Source organism: Stegodyphus dumicola, chromosome 3, assembly GCF_044657685.1.
Source record: "Stegodyphus dumicola isolate Sdum_Otavi_A_Nest chromosome 3, ASM4465768v1".
NCBI lineage: Eukaryota > Metazoa > Arthropoda > Arachnida > Araneae > Eresidae > Stegodyphus > Stegodyphus dumicola.
This window is the reverse complement of record NC_140770.1, coordinates 159,333,490-159,348,903: the sequence shown is the minus strand read 5'-3', so window position 1 is coordinate 159,348,903 and position 15,414 is coordinate 159,333,490. Positions and strand designations below refer to the sequence as shown.

General features: G+C 35.5%; 1 long non-coding RNA gene across 1 annotated transcript in view; it reads left to right on the top strand.

The window, feature by feature from the left end:
• Positions 1-11,604, top strand: part of LOC146998164 (uncharacterized) — a 53,131-nt gene extending 41,527 nt beyond the window's left edge. Inside the window, exon 3 of the long non-coding RNA XR_015040342.1 lies at positions 11,434-11,604. This is a non-coding gene — a long non-coding RNA (uncharacterized LOC146998164). The remainder of the gene's footprint in view (positions 1-11,433) is intronic.
• Positions 11,605-15,414: the final 3,810 nt, after the last annotated feature.

Here is a 15,414-nt window from a genome sequence, read left to right as displayed (position 1 = left end):
CTATTCGTAGGAGGATTACGTCATTCAAAATTCGATGGCTCTATGTACCGTTGTTTTATCAGAATGCGAGAAATAGACATACATTGATGCAGATTTTTCATTATTTAATTTCTTCAAATAGAATGCAGGACTCTAACATTTGGTGGCAAAAGTTTGAAAAGTGAAACGGACGTTTATAGTGATTCAACGCATAATTGCAAAACGAAAACAATAGTCCTTTAGGAACAAAGCCCCTTTGGACTAATAGTTAAGACTACTACTAAATTAAAGTATGAAGCTAATTTACGTATTTTTTACCTTATATATATATGTGTGTGTGTGTGTGTGTGTCTGTGTGTGATGTACCAGCTTTTGTCCGTAATAAAGAGATTGGTGAAGAATCATAGATGTAGTTGTAGTAGTTGTAGCTCAAAAGTATCAGACGATAAGTTTAAAAAACAGGATTCATTTATTATTATTCAGGAGAAATAGCAATTACAAAAATCTGATCTCCGGCGTAAATAAAAAATAATTACTAATAACTTTTTGTATGAAGTTTACTGCATCGTTACATTAAAAAAAAGACCCCGATATTCCTTTGTGAGTCCTTTTACAGCCTCTGGAAAGGCGGAGCTTCCAAGAAATGACGTCAGCCTCGTCAACCATTCCAGTTCGCTTTAAATATCTCCAGAACATTCTATAACTGTACGTGTAGAAAAGGCCGGAAAAACAACTTGACTACGGGGCTGTTGATTTAATTCCACGTACTTTCAAATAAGAGACCGTCGCCATTAAAAATGAAAAGAACATACAGTTAGAACTTTAAGTGTATTTTTTACTATGGAATTTTGTTATTACATATATATATTCAAAATAAAGTAATTGAAAGTAAATTGAAAAGCCTATGACTTGCGGTAAAGCTGAAAAGTAATAAACCAATAATTCATAATAATTTATAATAAGAAAATTTTCCACATACTATTATATATATACATATATATATATATATATATACGTATATCACGAATGACTTATAGTTTTTAACCAATATATCCTTTTGCGAAGCATATTCATACTCATAATCCTTTGCGTGTGTTTAAAATTCATGTTGCAACCAAAACAAAAATTCTAGAATTGGATAAATTGTGTAAGTTCGATTTTTATTAACAACAAACCTTTTACGATTGTTGTTAATTTCCGAATGATTTCCCGATAATTCTGAACTATTGTTAGAATGACCTTATACGAATACTTTTTCCAGAAAACAATTGCAAATAAAGTAAAAATCATGAAAAGAATACAAAATGGAAAAATGGGTTAATTGGGCTTTCAAAGTAGATATAATAGCAAATAGATAAAAAGATAAAAGGTGCTTGAAGTAACCGATATGATATCCAAAAAAAACTTGTTTGAACTAAATAACGCTGGACCTTGAAACTTGTTGTATCTGAAAACATAAACAATGAGAATTAAAATAAGCTTCAGAATTAATAAAGATTAAAAATGAATGCATTGTCTGAAAACTGTCTGATTGAAAATAATCTGAACTTTAGACAATCTAACACTCCAAAAAGATTTTAAGATTAAAAAAAATAAAAATAATACCATCTGCTGCCATTTAATCAAGCTGAATATTTATTGTTAAATAAAAATCAATTTAGGAAAAAAATTCAATTTTTGAAGTTATAAATCTTTTTTATTCATTCTTTTTTCGAACATAGAATAGAAATAGTAACAAAATTCAATGCTAAATATTATAATACGATTATATAAAGGAAATCAATATGCATGATTACAGAATTTTGTCATGTTCTTTGTTATTAAGTTAACTGTTACTGAGTTATTAAGTTTTAATTTCGATTTGGAAGAGAGCATACGAAAACATACTTAGAAATTTAGAAGTTGACATCTGTATATTTGTTAAACTAGTGGCATAAATAATAATTAAGAGAGAAGAAAAACGAACAGAAGAAAAATATAAAATTAAGCAATGAAACAGCCTTCTATTTGACATAGGTTTTAATTAAGACTATCTATTTCGAAGGAAAACTGGTGAGGTCCCTCTTCATTAGAAACAAAGAAATCTGGAAAAAAGGGTAAGCCATCGTCATATATATATATACCAAAAAGTTGGAAAGAGAACCAGAGGACTACCTGTCCACATAAAGAGTAACGAAAACTGGAAAATTGAGTTAATAGAATTTAAAAGATATTAGGAAGGTGTGTATATTGAGAATACGGCAAAGCACACTAGGACTATCTGCCTAAGGGGAGGGATGCCTTTCGTGGAGGACTTTCTAAGGGAAACTGGCTCGTATACACGTTACACAGGGGGAAAACCACGAAAACGCCCATGCAGCCAGCCTGTTCGCGGGATTCGAACCTCGGACCGAACTACCAGCGTTCAGCGACTTTACCGCTCGGCCGCTGGTGGGCGATATGTGTAAGAAAAATATGCGGACGTTTCACAGCATGTTTCAAAATTGATAGTAAAATCTAAGCAGGAAGGAAAATATTTGACAGAAGCAATAAAAGCTAATACAAATAACCCATTAAAAATTTAAAAGATCATTGAAAATGCGATTTAACACGTGATGTGAAAAATACTTTTCTTGCAAGTTTTCCAAAGTATTAAATAATCGTCATGCGTGTTCAATAATAACGTGTTGAAAACAACAAAGCAAATGCAGTTAAATTAACCAAAAAAATGTCAAATGATGAATCTTTCAATGACATGGATACTAGAAGAACGGTAGGTGTTTCTACGATTACAATTAGCCGTCGAAAAGTAAACTTAAGTATGATGTAACACTTGTAAAATATCTGCATTTTCTTCGGAAGTATATAAAATACAATTAAGAAAATATTTTAATGCAAAATCTTTGATTTTAAATGCGGTTGATAATGAATGCAATAAAAGGAAAAAACAATTTATCATATAGTTCAACGAGAAAAATATATTAAATAATCTATTTACAAAATTCATTTACAATTTCATACCGCGAATTATAAAAGAGTGGGAAGACCATGATTCAAATAATTAATAGAAAATTTTAAAAGATAATATTTCATATATATTTGACACTGCAATTAAATTAATAGATTTCGTTATTTCGGGGCCTTACGCTTTTATTATTCGCCGTATAAAATTATAGATAAATTCAGGAAATAAAATTATTTAAACTAATTGTTCTCATTAAACAATAAGAAAACTATTTTTCTGTTTTAGTCCATTAATTATCATATCTATTTTAAATAAAAGCTTATCGTGTAAAAAAAATTAATTACATTTTATTTTCTGTATTTCCCTTTCAATTACACGTTATCAATGATGAAGTTTTCAATCATTATTGAAACAAAAGCAATTAACTATAAGAAAATTATGAAATAGATAAAAATACCGGGTGGTTATAATTAAACGTCTCCTGTAAACGACATCCGACAGTACAAACGGGTGACCGGATTGCAACGAAATTTTATATATGGACTATACGCGACAGTGGCGTAGCTAGGGTGGGGCGAGGGAGGACATCTTTCCCCGGGCGCAGCATCCAGGCGGCGCCCAGTTGAAGCTACGAAAGTTTTTAATAAAAAGGTTTCCCATTCTTGACAGACAGAAAGGGGCGCAAATTCTTCAGTGTTCCCGGGCGCTGGAATCCTAGCTACGCCAATGATACGCGAGATGCTTTCACGGAATTTCGAAAAAAACAATTAGTTACAAAATGTTCACCAGAGGGCGCCTTTTCGAGAAAAACATGAAATTGAACACAATGAACGACCGAAACGGAATACAGAAACAATATTAACAATCCAGAACAATAATTGTGAGTAATAAAAGGCAAAACCGGGAAAAGCTGTCAGTTGTAGGAGAAAAATGCTGAGATTTGTTTGCTTGGGAAGAAGAGGAAGCCGATGTTTATGCCGGTGTTTCCGACTGTACTAATGACGATCTCTTTAGCTCAACGTGCGTTATTGGTGAGGCTGTTTTACGAAAACAAGGAAATGCTTATGCTGCAGTTCGTGAACTTCGCCGTAGAAAGAACCTACGGCGTGGACCAACATCTACTAAAGGTATCCGGGATGCATATTTCACAAGTGCACAATTGTGTAGCAACCGAGGGAGTGGCTTCTAGGATGGACCAAGGGGCATCCGGTAATATTTCTGTCATGTCACATGACCTTTCGCGTGCTTTAAGATTTAAGCAAGATGTTTGAAAATATTTTGCCACGCAATTTTTTGTAGAAAATAATTAAAGCATCGCCGATTTCTTCTGAAAATTTTCATTGCGAAGTTAGATCAAATATAAGCAATCGTGAGGAATTAACTACCTGATTGAAAGAATTAGATATAAATAAAAACACATGTTGGATACTCCGCAAAAATATCCATGTGAAATATTACATAATAAGTGGTAAATAAGATGAAGAAAGAAATATGTGATAAACATCTGAGCCCAAATGCTATCTTTACATAAAACTATGCATATGAGAAAAATATTTACTCCAATTACATATGTAAATAGAAGTCAGCTCTTTTTATTGCAGTCTACATGAAAAAGATGTTCTGTAGTAATAGCCAATGCTAGTGAACTGTACTAATTTGCATTCGTATACATGTAGCGTGTTAAATTTCACATTTAATAACTGTTCACTTTTAAATGTACTGTCTACACAAGAAATGCTCATTCAACAGAATGAATTTATCTTATTCACAACGGATATATTCAATTTATTCACGTATAACTTTTAATGTTAACAATGGATATAATCAGATCATACACAATATGTATTCTTAATCTTACACTTTAAAAATCAAAAGAATACAAGCACTGAAATAAGAAAACATTGGATTCATTGTAACACTTCCATTCCTTCTCAGCTCAATTAAAAATATATATACACTTAAATTCTGTTAATCCACAGGTGTTAGTAAATGCATAACACTCGAGGCTAATTGTAGCTTGAGTCATTTTCTCGGTGTAAAGAGCGGTAATATGCCGTGAATCTCAATCCAAATATTAATGCGTGATAAAAATCGAGAAAGGGAAATGCCAGAGATGAATTAAAATCAGAAAACGAAAGCACTACGAGATTTTCTACTATTAAGCCATATATTTATAACTGCTAAACAAATCCAATTTAAAACGTGATCAACATACGCTCACATGCACGAAGATTTAGCGTCACAAAAGCAATAGAAGCTCATTGGTCCATTTTCGAAATCCCTCCCTCAGTGGCTACGCTGATGTGCATTTGTGAAATATGCATCCGGGCCATTATTAAGAGATTTGAAGAGACGGGGAAATTAGGAGTTCAACCTGGAAGAGGCCATAAAAGTGTCACGCCGGTACTTGTTGATGACGTCAAGACAGCTGTTGACGCACAGTCACAGACATCAGAGTTTGGGAGCAGTAGCGCTCGTGCATTTTCTCGAAAGACAGGCTATTTCTTACAGCACCGTCCGAAAAGTATTCAGAAATATAATGCACTACTACTTCCCATACAAGATCCGCCATACCCAAGAGCTGTGGAATATTCTGTGGAGCGACGAGGCTCATTTCTCCCTCAGTGAGACAGCCGCATTTGGGCTATAGAACATACGTGGATCCATGCTGAAATTCCCCTACGGTCTCCAAAGGTAACTGTCTGGGATGGATTGATGGCGACATTCATACTAGCGCCATTCTTCTTTGAGGAAATCGATGAACGTGGGACTGTCACGTGTTCCGTCACGCGCCGTCGGTACCATGACATGCTGCAGACGACTGTTGCGCCGTAACTACAGCAAAGCCGGGTCCTTTCATCGACCATTTTCATGCAAGATGGGGCGCCCCCACATATCCATGAGTCCATGAAGGCGCTATTGTTCCAACACTTCATAGAGGAACGTGTAATTAGTCGCTCTTTTCCTAAACCATGGCCACCTCGTTCGCCAGATCTAACTCCGTGCTAGACGTTAAATGACTTAAAGAACTTCATAACGCTTCATGTGCGAATCCTCACAACAGATCAATTACGATCTGCTGTTGAACACTTTGCCCACTGACTTGAAATTTTGCATTTGAATGAGGGTGGTCACGTGAAGCACCTTTTCCTACATCGTCCTGGGCACGATTAAGAACTGCTCCTCTTGTGCAATTTCGTCCTAATCTGTTCTTGTTTCTGCAAACTGAAATGCTTTTATATCTCCTTTACTTAATGTGGTCCGATGACAAGGTGATCAGAAACTAGTCAATAAATGTCAATATTGTTTCTGTATTCCGTTTTAGTCGTTTATTGTGTTAAATTTCCTGTTTTTCCCGAAAAGGCGCATTCTGGTGGACATTTTGAAATTAATTTTTTTTTTTTCGGAATTCCGTGAGAAGCTAAAATAAGAAAACGGATATCGCCAATTCATCATTAAGTACGCCAAGATGACAAACTTCGTCATTAAGTGCGCCAAGGTGGCAAACTCAAAAGCAATTTTTCCTCGATAAGTGTTTTTCTCCCCAGTGTTTTTCAGACTGCAACACTTTTTCTGCAAGTAAGAAATCATTCAATTAATGTTTTTTTTTTTTTTTAATTTTTATTTTATTTTATTTTATTTTATTTTATTTTATATATATATATATATATTCTGGTTTTAAAGAGGGAGAATAATTTGTTTTATAACCTCTGAAAATTTAGAAACTTTGCATTGATACATTTTTTGATGTTGACATTTAAAGACGTAAAAATCGAGCGATATTGGAAATTTTTCCCAAAATTCAGAAATTAGACTACGAATTTCGTACAACTTTCATTGAAAAGTTTTTTCCCCTATTCTGTTCGGTGGTGCAAGCAGTATAATTCTGAAATGCTTAGTGTGTAGTAACTAGCACACTAAGCAAATTAAATTATGTACGAAAAACCATTTAAATATCAAAGTAAAAAATTCTGAATCGAAATTTGAAAAAAAAAAAAAAAAAAAAAAAAAAAAAATCCCTGTCGCAGCATTGCATTGACATCGACCAACAGTGTGTGTACAAAATTTGAACTCGATAAGTTTATAAGGTATTTCTCCTGCCTTCATAGCGTGCCTTCGTGGTGCAGTGGTTTGCACGCTGGGCGCATATTCCAGAAGTCCGTGGTTCGATTTCCGGCGAAGGCGTTGCTCATTTTTCATCGCTACTGCTTTAAAAAATAACCTAATAGCTCTACAAGTGGCGCCCTAACTAAAAAGGTGGTGAATAACGATTCTCCGCCACCAGAACTTGGCGATTGGGTCCTCTGATCCCCAGTCGTCCTTTAAAAAGGGGGGAGTATATAGGGTATTTCTCCCGCCTTCTTAGCGTGCCTTCGTGCTGAAATGGTCTGCACGCTCTTCCAGAGGTCCGTTGTTCGATTCCCGGCGAAGGCGTTGCTCATTTTTCAAGTCTCTTGCTCTTCCAAATAACCTAATAGCTCTACATCTCATCAGTATATAAGTTAAAAATCGATGAAAAAATTCCAACCACTGTGAAAAACCATAAGTAAACTAAATAAAAACTTATAAAATGAAAAAAAAACAAACACAGCATGAGTTATTATTTGATTATATATATAGTTATAGAATAGATATAGAATTAGATATAGAATATATTATATATATAAGTTATAAAATATCCAAGAATTATCTTTAGAGCTTAATGTTTTCATAAATCAAAACTGTAAGCTAGATATTGCTGTCGTAACTTATATAGTTGTCTAACAGTAACGTCAGAACAATTCTACGAACTTTCTCCTGGCGAGGAGTAAAGGATTGCCTTTGTCGTTGGCATAGACCTCGAGCTCTTCATAGGTACGACTTTGCCCAACTTCGTCCTAATTTTGAACGAGAATTCCCCAGAGGAGAGGAATGATTCCAATGTTTTTTCATACTGCTTTCCCCTACCACCAGATCTTTAAAATGAACTTTGGGCTCACCATGCATTTTAAGTGTCCCCATGCAGCAAAGACACTGTCCACTTACTATCCAAACATGTTCCAGAATTCGAGCATGGCCAAAACACTAACCAACCAGATGTCGCGCAGGCATCGTAGACCAGATGTTATAAACTGTTTAAAATTACCAAATAAAATGAGAGAGCTATTTATTAGCCATCGCGCGAATTAACTGTTAACCGCATTTAAAATTCTAATGGAACTACTTGAGTTTTAATCGCAGTTTGGAGATGTGGAAAGAAATTATGCGATGTATTACTGCTCTGTGAGATATTTTTCTACCTTTCTTGTATTAAGTAGAGGGGTTCAACAACCGGCAGCTGGTGGGCCCGACTACAATACTGAACTGCAATTTATTGTATATGCTGTAAGAACTCGCGAAGTATTTTTTGTTTGTTCATAAAATCTTTCCTCTGCATTGGTCTATAGCTGTTCTTTTATCCGTGAGAAGCGGTATAACACCGGAGTACCTAGCTGAAACTGCTTATTTCCGTCGAAGAATATTCCTTTCGAATGTAATAATGCCTTAGCGGCGTAATTGGAATCGTACTTGACGCGTGTTCGAGAGGTCCCGGGTTCGAGTCCCGGCGAGGGCACTGGCTTTTCATGTCTTCTGCTTTTTTCTCTCAAGCATTACACGGAAAGGGAGGGATGCCCCTTTTTAAGGGAAACTAGCTCGTATCTACGTTATATACATGGAGAAAACCACGAAAACTCCAATGCAGCCAGCCTGTTCGCCGGAACTCGAACCCCAGACCAAACTACCAGTGTTCAGCGGATTTTACCGCGCGGACGCTGGTGAGCCATCAGTCAAGCATTGCTAAATTTCTTCCACTTTGCAATCTGAAGGTAAACCCCGTAAAATCATTTTCATTTACCTTCACAGAATTGCTGTGCCCAACAGAATGTTGAATTGAATTATTTGCCAGGTTCTGGTAATTTCCGTGTGACTATCTGGACACAAAAGCAAAATTTTAAGGAATTGTCCCGATATATGGGCTTCGAACATACATAAAATGTAGTTTTTTTTTTTATGCTGGAATAGAATGCAGCATTCCTAGAAGTGCCACCATCGTTATTAGCAGAAGAATCCATATTTGGGGTAAAAACAGAACCGGCATTTTGAACATTATTATGAACCATAACATTAAATTTATTCGCAGAGGTAATATCAAAGTCGCATTTTAACATCTATATTTGGCCGCGTAGTTTTCGCAGACAACGCAAAACCATCACTGCTACAATTTTTATCTCGAACTCGTGTTTTTTTTTTTTTTTTTTTTTTTTTTTTTTTTTTTTTTTTTTTTTTTTTTTGGATTTCTTAGATCCCTTTTTAACAATTTTAGTATCAGAATGAGAAAGTTTCGCATCCAAACATTTAATTCAATTATGCAATTCTAAAGCAGTCCTTAAATTCCTCTGTATTGAATTCCTCAGTTGGTGAAATGGACGTGGTTCTTTTTTATTTTGTAGCTTTTCCGCTCATCTGATTTAATTCCTCTGATTTTTTTAATTCGATTCGAAGAATCTTGTAGAAAAGGTTACAAATTCTCGTTTACTTTTTTTTCTCTTTTGACATGTTTATTTACAGAATTTATACGAACTGTTAACCCACAAAAACCACTAACTCGATATTTGAAAAACACGGGAAAATATCAGTATGTTTAGTTTCATTGTTCTTTGTTTTGAAGCTGCCGATGGCAATGATTTATAAAACAACTTAAAATATATTTCTAAGTTTTAACATTTTCATTTTGGAAAACAGGTAAGATATTATTTTTATCTACACTCATGTCCGTAAATTAAGGATAATGCAAAATCAGGCAAAGGAAGAGTTAGAAGCAAAACAAATTTGACTTATTTGTAAAGCTTATTTATTAAACAAAAGGTAAAGAGCAAAAAAAGATGTTATATGTTTGATATTATTAAAAAAATTAGGGATTTTTTCTTCCTGGAGCAAATTACAAAAAAAAAAAAAAAAAAAAAAAAAAAAAAAAAAAAAAAAAAAAAAAAAACTTTTACAAAAAAAAAAAAAAAAACAATATTATATGGTTGGTATGATTGTTAATACATTGTATGTCTCCCAGACGATGCAATACAGTCCGTACAACGCCTAGGCATGCTGAGTATCAAATTATCGATCTGATCTTTGGGGATATTACACCACTCAAAAAGCAATGCTCTCCAAAGTTCCGTTAGACATGTAGGAGAAGGTTGACGGGCTGCAACTCATCGGCCAAGCATGTCCCGCACGTGCTCTACTGGATTCAAGTCCGGTGAGAATGCTGGCCAGTCCATACGGTTGATATCCTCAGATTAAAGGCATTTGCTTACGATGTTTGCAGGTGAGGACGGGCGTTGTCATCCATAGACACAAATTGTGCGCCCCGAAACAAACATACATGTTGTTACAGAATGACGTCTTGATAGATTTGGCTTGTCATGGTTCCAATTTGAACATGCAGGTCAGTTCTGGAACCCCAAACTAGCACTCCTGCACCACCGTAACGGTGTCGTTCAATGATATTTTCTTGGTGGTAACGGGTACCTGGAGCACTCCATATGAAAGTCCGGCGAGAATCAGACTGCAAGTTAAACCTGGACTCGTCGGAAAACATCACACAAGCCCACTGTTGCGGTGTCCACAATGCATGCTCTCTACTCCAGGCTAACCGCAGGCGACAGTGAGTTGCAGTAAGTTGAACGCATCTGGCAGGTCTACGAGCATATACACCAATCTGCCCTAAGCGTCTGTACACGGTCTGCCTTGAAATTGTCGTACCAGTGGCTGAAGAGAGCTGACGAGACTGGTGTGAGGCTGTGCTCCGCTTGTTTCTTTTGACAGTAACTGCCAAATACCGGTCCTCATTCGGCGTCGTAACCCTGGGGCGACCTGTGCAGTAACGTCTACTCACATTAGCATCATCTTGAAATCGTTGCCAAAGCCTGGAGATGAAACTCTGGGAATTCCAAGTTCGTCTGATACTTCCAGTTCGGTACGCCCACATTCCAGACGGCCGATAATTCTACCACGTAAAAAATCATCCAAATGCGCCCTTTGTGTCATAGCTATTCGGTTATTGCTCTGAAATGCTTATAAAGCGCCTGCGAACAATTTTACTTCTTTGTCTGTATTCCTTATATATCACTCTTTTACACTCTCGTCATTGTGGCGTACCATCGGTGTCATCTGGTTATTTCCCGAAATTTGCATATGATTCTTGAAGATGTGTGTAGTGATTTTACATGTGATATATTTATTTTAGAGTTCGATTTCCGGGTGACTCCGAATTATCCTTAATTTATGGACATGAGTGTATTTAAAACTGAGCTTTTTGAGATTCCGATAATACAATCAATAGCATGTTAAAAGTCATATTATTATTATCTAATTTTATGATTTTCATTCTGTGAATTGTTTTGATGTTAGTTTTAAGATATTATGAGATGAACATGTTTTAAAGCATCAATAATTTAGTTGCTATTTATTGTTATATTAATTATTTTTTCTAGCTTTAGCAGTGATATTAGCTTCTTAGTTAATATGATTCAGAAAGATGAAGAGTAAAGAAGGGAGAAGAGAAAAAGTGTGTCTGAAAGGGACGTGCAGCCGCAGCTTCCGGCATTCCAAAGTTAAAATTACATACTTTCTTATTTAGTGAAACAAAATGCTTGAAAAATGAACTTAAATAATACATTTTATTTAAAATGTTTGGTGTTTTTTTTGGGGGGGGTGTCCAAAGATTTATATATGTATATATGTTTCTCGCATTGTGATAAAACAAGGGTACCTAGAGTCATCCAATTTTGACTAAGCAACTCAACGATTTCAGTGTGAGCAATGGGAATACTGTACGAAAAAAAAAACATTTTTATCTCCGCGCGAGACTGTGTATCGGAAATTCAAATTCTAAAGATATGATGCTTATTTAAAAATTATTTCGCGGTATTGCTGTTGAACTGAATTTTATGGTTTAAGCGCGAAGAACATGATATTTAATAAATAAAGGTAACACACAAAACGTTAAAAAACGCTCCTTTGGAAGTGATTTAAAATCTGAAACCTTTCAGATATTTATTTATTTATTTATTTTGTTGTTGTTGTTGTTACCATTTTGAACTGCTGAAAGCGACACCAGTTTAGATTACATTATATATTACACACATAGAAAAAAGATCATATTTAAAATATGCATACGTAGGTAATGAAAATGTATCGACAATCCGATTTTAAACCACCACAGACGCACTCAGGTAATCCCTGCTTACGTTTATAAGTAATGTTTTCGAAAATAAGAGTAATCAGATATAATTCGAGAGGGATCATTGTGAAGTTCAAATAATTTTAGTTCTCTCTGTTTGCTCGAGAATTTAACATAAATATTAACACATCAAAAATTTATTCCAAGCAAATCACTGGAAATTGAAAACAAGGTAGTAATCATTGAGAACTGAGCGTTGCGTTGTACGTGAAGATGTGTCTTCTTTACCCTTCAGAATTGCGTGCTCTTTGATAAGTTACTTAGCTATAAGAATTTCAGTAGCAAATACTCTTTGCATTCTTACCCAGTTACAGATTATATTATTATATCGTGCTTTCCCAGAAAATTGAACTCAGGTTGAATATGCATGCTCCTTGCAACCGATGGTACTCAGTTCATTTCATTTGGCAAAGGTATCAGGTTCAATGTTCCTTCTTACCTTCTTCGGGAACATACAAGGACCTGACTCGGAACAGAGAGCTTACTAAAGCTATGTTCACTAATTGTGGTAAGTAGACAGGACACACATGAAGGGTATACAAAACCCTTTATTTTTCTCTATATACAATAACTTCCGTACTTAGGAATACACTGACCCGCTGCTCGGGGTCTAACGTAAAAGTATAAAAATAAAACTAAACTCTAATTTAACTTTAGAATAATAAACGTGGAAGATTGGCCTTATAATACTTATAATAACAGGAAGCGTATGTAGCACAGAGACTGTGAACACTACAATACGTGTAAAATTATCACGAGGATTAAACCTCTGGCCTGGAAGGCAAACAGCAACTGAGTAAAACTTCTGAGGTAAGCGGCCTGCTTCGACTAACTCCTTTCTCTCTCTCGCTTGGCAAAAAGCCACAACTTAAGTACTTGGCGTTCGCCAGACAAATTTTGCATAAATAAGTTAACGCTTTTAATTCTGGCCGGAAGTAGAAAATGAGAAGTGATAGTAAAGATTTAAAATAAAATAAACGTTAGTAAAACTTAAGATCCTTACTTACTTCCCGCCAGAGTTAATTAGTTTGAAACTGAGGTCTAAAACGACCTTGTTTAAAACTTTTAGCTCTAGAATCTAACGCGAGGCCAATCTTTTACAAACACACTTCGCTAGAAACTAGAAATTTAAAAGAAAGAAATTTGTTTTTTTTTTTTTACAATAGCAGCTCCCAGGATATACAACAATTTTTTTTTTCATCTGTACTGCATCTAAACAGGAGCTTTTATTCAATTCTAGTTCCTTCCAGAGATCTGGAAGGAAAACTAGTTTAATGAAATGTTACACAATGAAATGGCAAGTAACATATACAATTATACTTCTCTTAACATTCTTGTTTCATTCATGACTATTTTAATTATCTCTCCCCGTGCTCTCTGACATGTGTTGTAAAAGAACACCAAACACGAATGTGTTTCTGTCTACGTGTGCCACACTTCCTCCTACAATCAAAACACTAACGTGTTAAAATTGAACATAACGAGACCTCTTAACACACCCTAATTTCAACTCTAAACCCTGAGGTACTATTCTAAAAGTGGCTAACTCTAAAGTGTAGCGTCAGAGAGCCTAACTACATCATTCAACCTTTAACACATATTCGCCATGCTTTAGTCTTTTTACAGTCACACGAATAAAAAATTTTAACATTCACTTTTACCATATCACGGTATTTCTTAACATTTAAAATAACAGTTCACTTTGTATATAAGAACATATCAACATGCCGTTAATTTTACACATTTGAAAACATACATTAGTAGTACATTGTTAACTTCTATTCTTTTCAAAGCAAGTGCCAATTCTTTCTACATTGAAATACTACATTTCAAAAAGTCTTTCAGACTAAAACTTCTCTCTTGCTAGAATGTTTTAAATAAAATTTATACAATAACTTTTTACAATATTTAAGTCTTTACACAATGCTATTATACATCAACTTTAGTTTTACGCGCGAGTAATTGAAAAACATAATACGAAAATCGGTCACAACTCATTTCTCGCCCTTTTGGCGATAAAGGTAGACCTCGCATGAGGTAAAACTTCTTGAAATCTGCCACTTGCAGTAAGAATGAAAGATTAACTTAAGTTTGCAAAGTAACATAAAATTTTACTTATCTTTGAAATATTCGGACATCCTTTTCTGGGCCCAGTCTTTAAAGGTACTGCAGATAGTAGTTTGATTTATCCTCCTTCTTGTACGGGCTCGTCCTTCAGTGCTTTCCTCTGGAAGCTTCCTTTTTTCACCAGTTCGGCCACCCTTGAATACCTTCCTTTTCTCCTCTGCTTGTGGTCTTGGCCGTTTGATGGCAGCTGGTCTTGGCGGAACCGGGAAACTTCTGTCGTGTTCCCGCTTGGACCTCGTTGTTGGCCGTTCAAATTTTCCTTGTAACGTTTCCTCCGCCGCTGATGGCCCTTCCGCAGTTCGGCTAAATTAACTGCGGAGAGTCCTGTCGGATGAGTCGATCTTCCGTTTTAGAGCCGGGTTATAGTTGCCGTCATTTCTCCTGGTTCTCTTCACATACGTCGTCCTTCTCCCTTCTTCATTCTGGGGGTGTTCGTGAACTCTCTTTTCTGGACGGTGGAACGGCTTCTTTTTCTTGTTACCTTTAATTTTTCCGCGGGGAAATTTTCTTTTCACTTGCTCCTGCCTCTTATTGGCTTGCCCTTGTACTTGTCGTTTTTCCACCTCTGGAGCTTGTTCCCGCGATGTCTGCCGTGCCGGATCCTGCTAAAAATCTGAAAAGATTTGCATTTTATTACGATCGAAGTAGGGCTTGATTTGATCAATGTTTGCGGAACAGGTTTCACCATTTCTGGCTTTTAACACTACTACAGCGTGAGTTATTTTTTCTATAACATATGGTCCTTCAAATCGTGGAAAAAATTTGGCAGTTTTATCTTCTGGTGCTGAAGAAAGTGAATGCTTAATTTTTAAAACTTCATCCCCTACTTTATAAGTTACTCCCCGTCGTTTCAAATCATAATAGAGCTTCAGTTTTCTTTGTGCTACTTCCGTTTTCTTTTTTGCTTCTTTTATTAGTTTTTCTATATCACCCATTTTAAATTCTGGGGCTCTTTGTTGCACATAAAATAATTTATCTAACGGTGTTATAATCTTTCTGCCTAGAAATAACTCAGCAGGTGTTTTGCCCGTTGTATCATGTTTTGCGGTCCTAAGGGCGAAAGCAAATTCATTGACATAGTTATCCCAGCTTTTATGAAAATTTT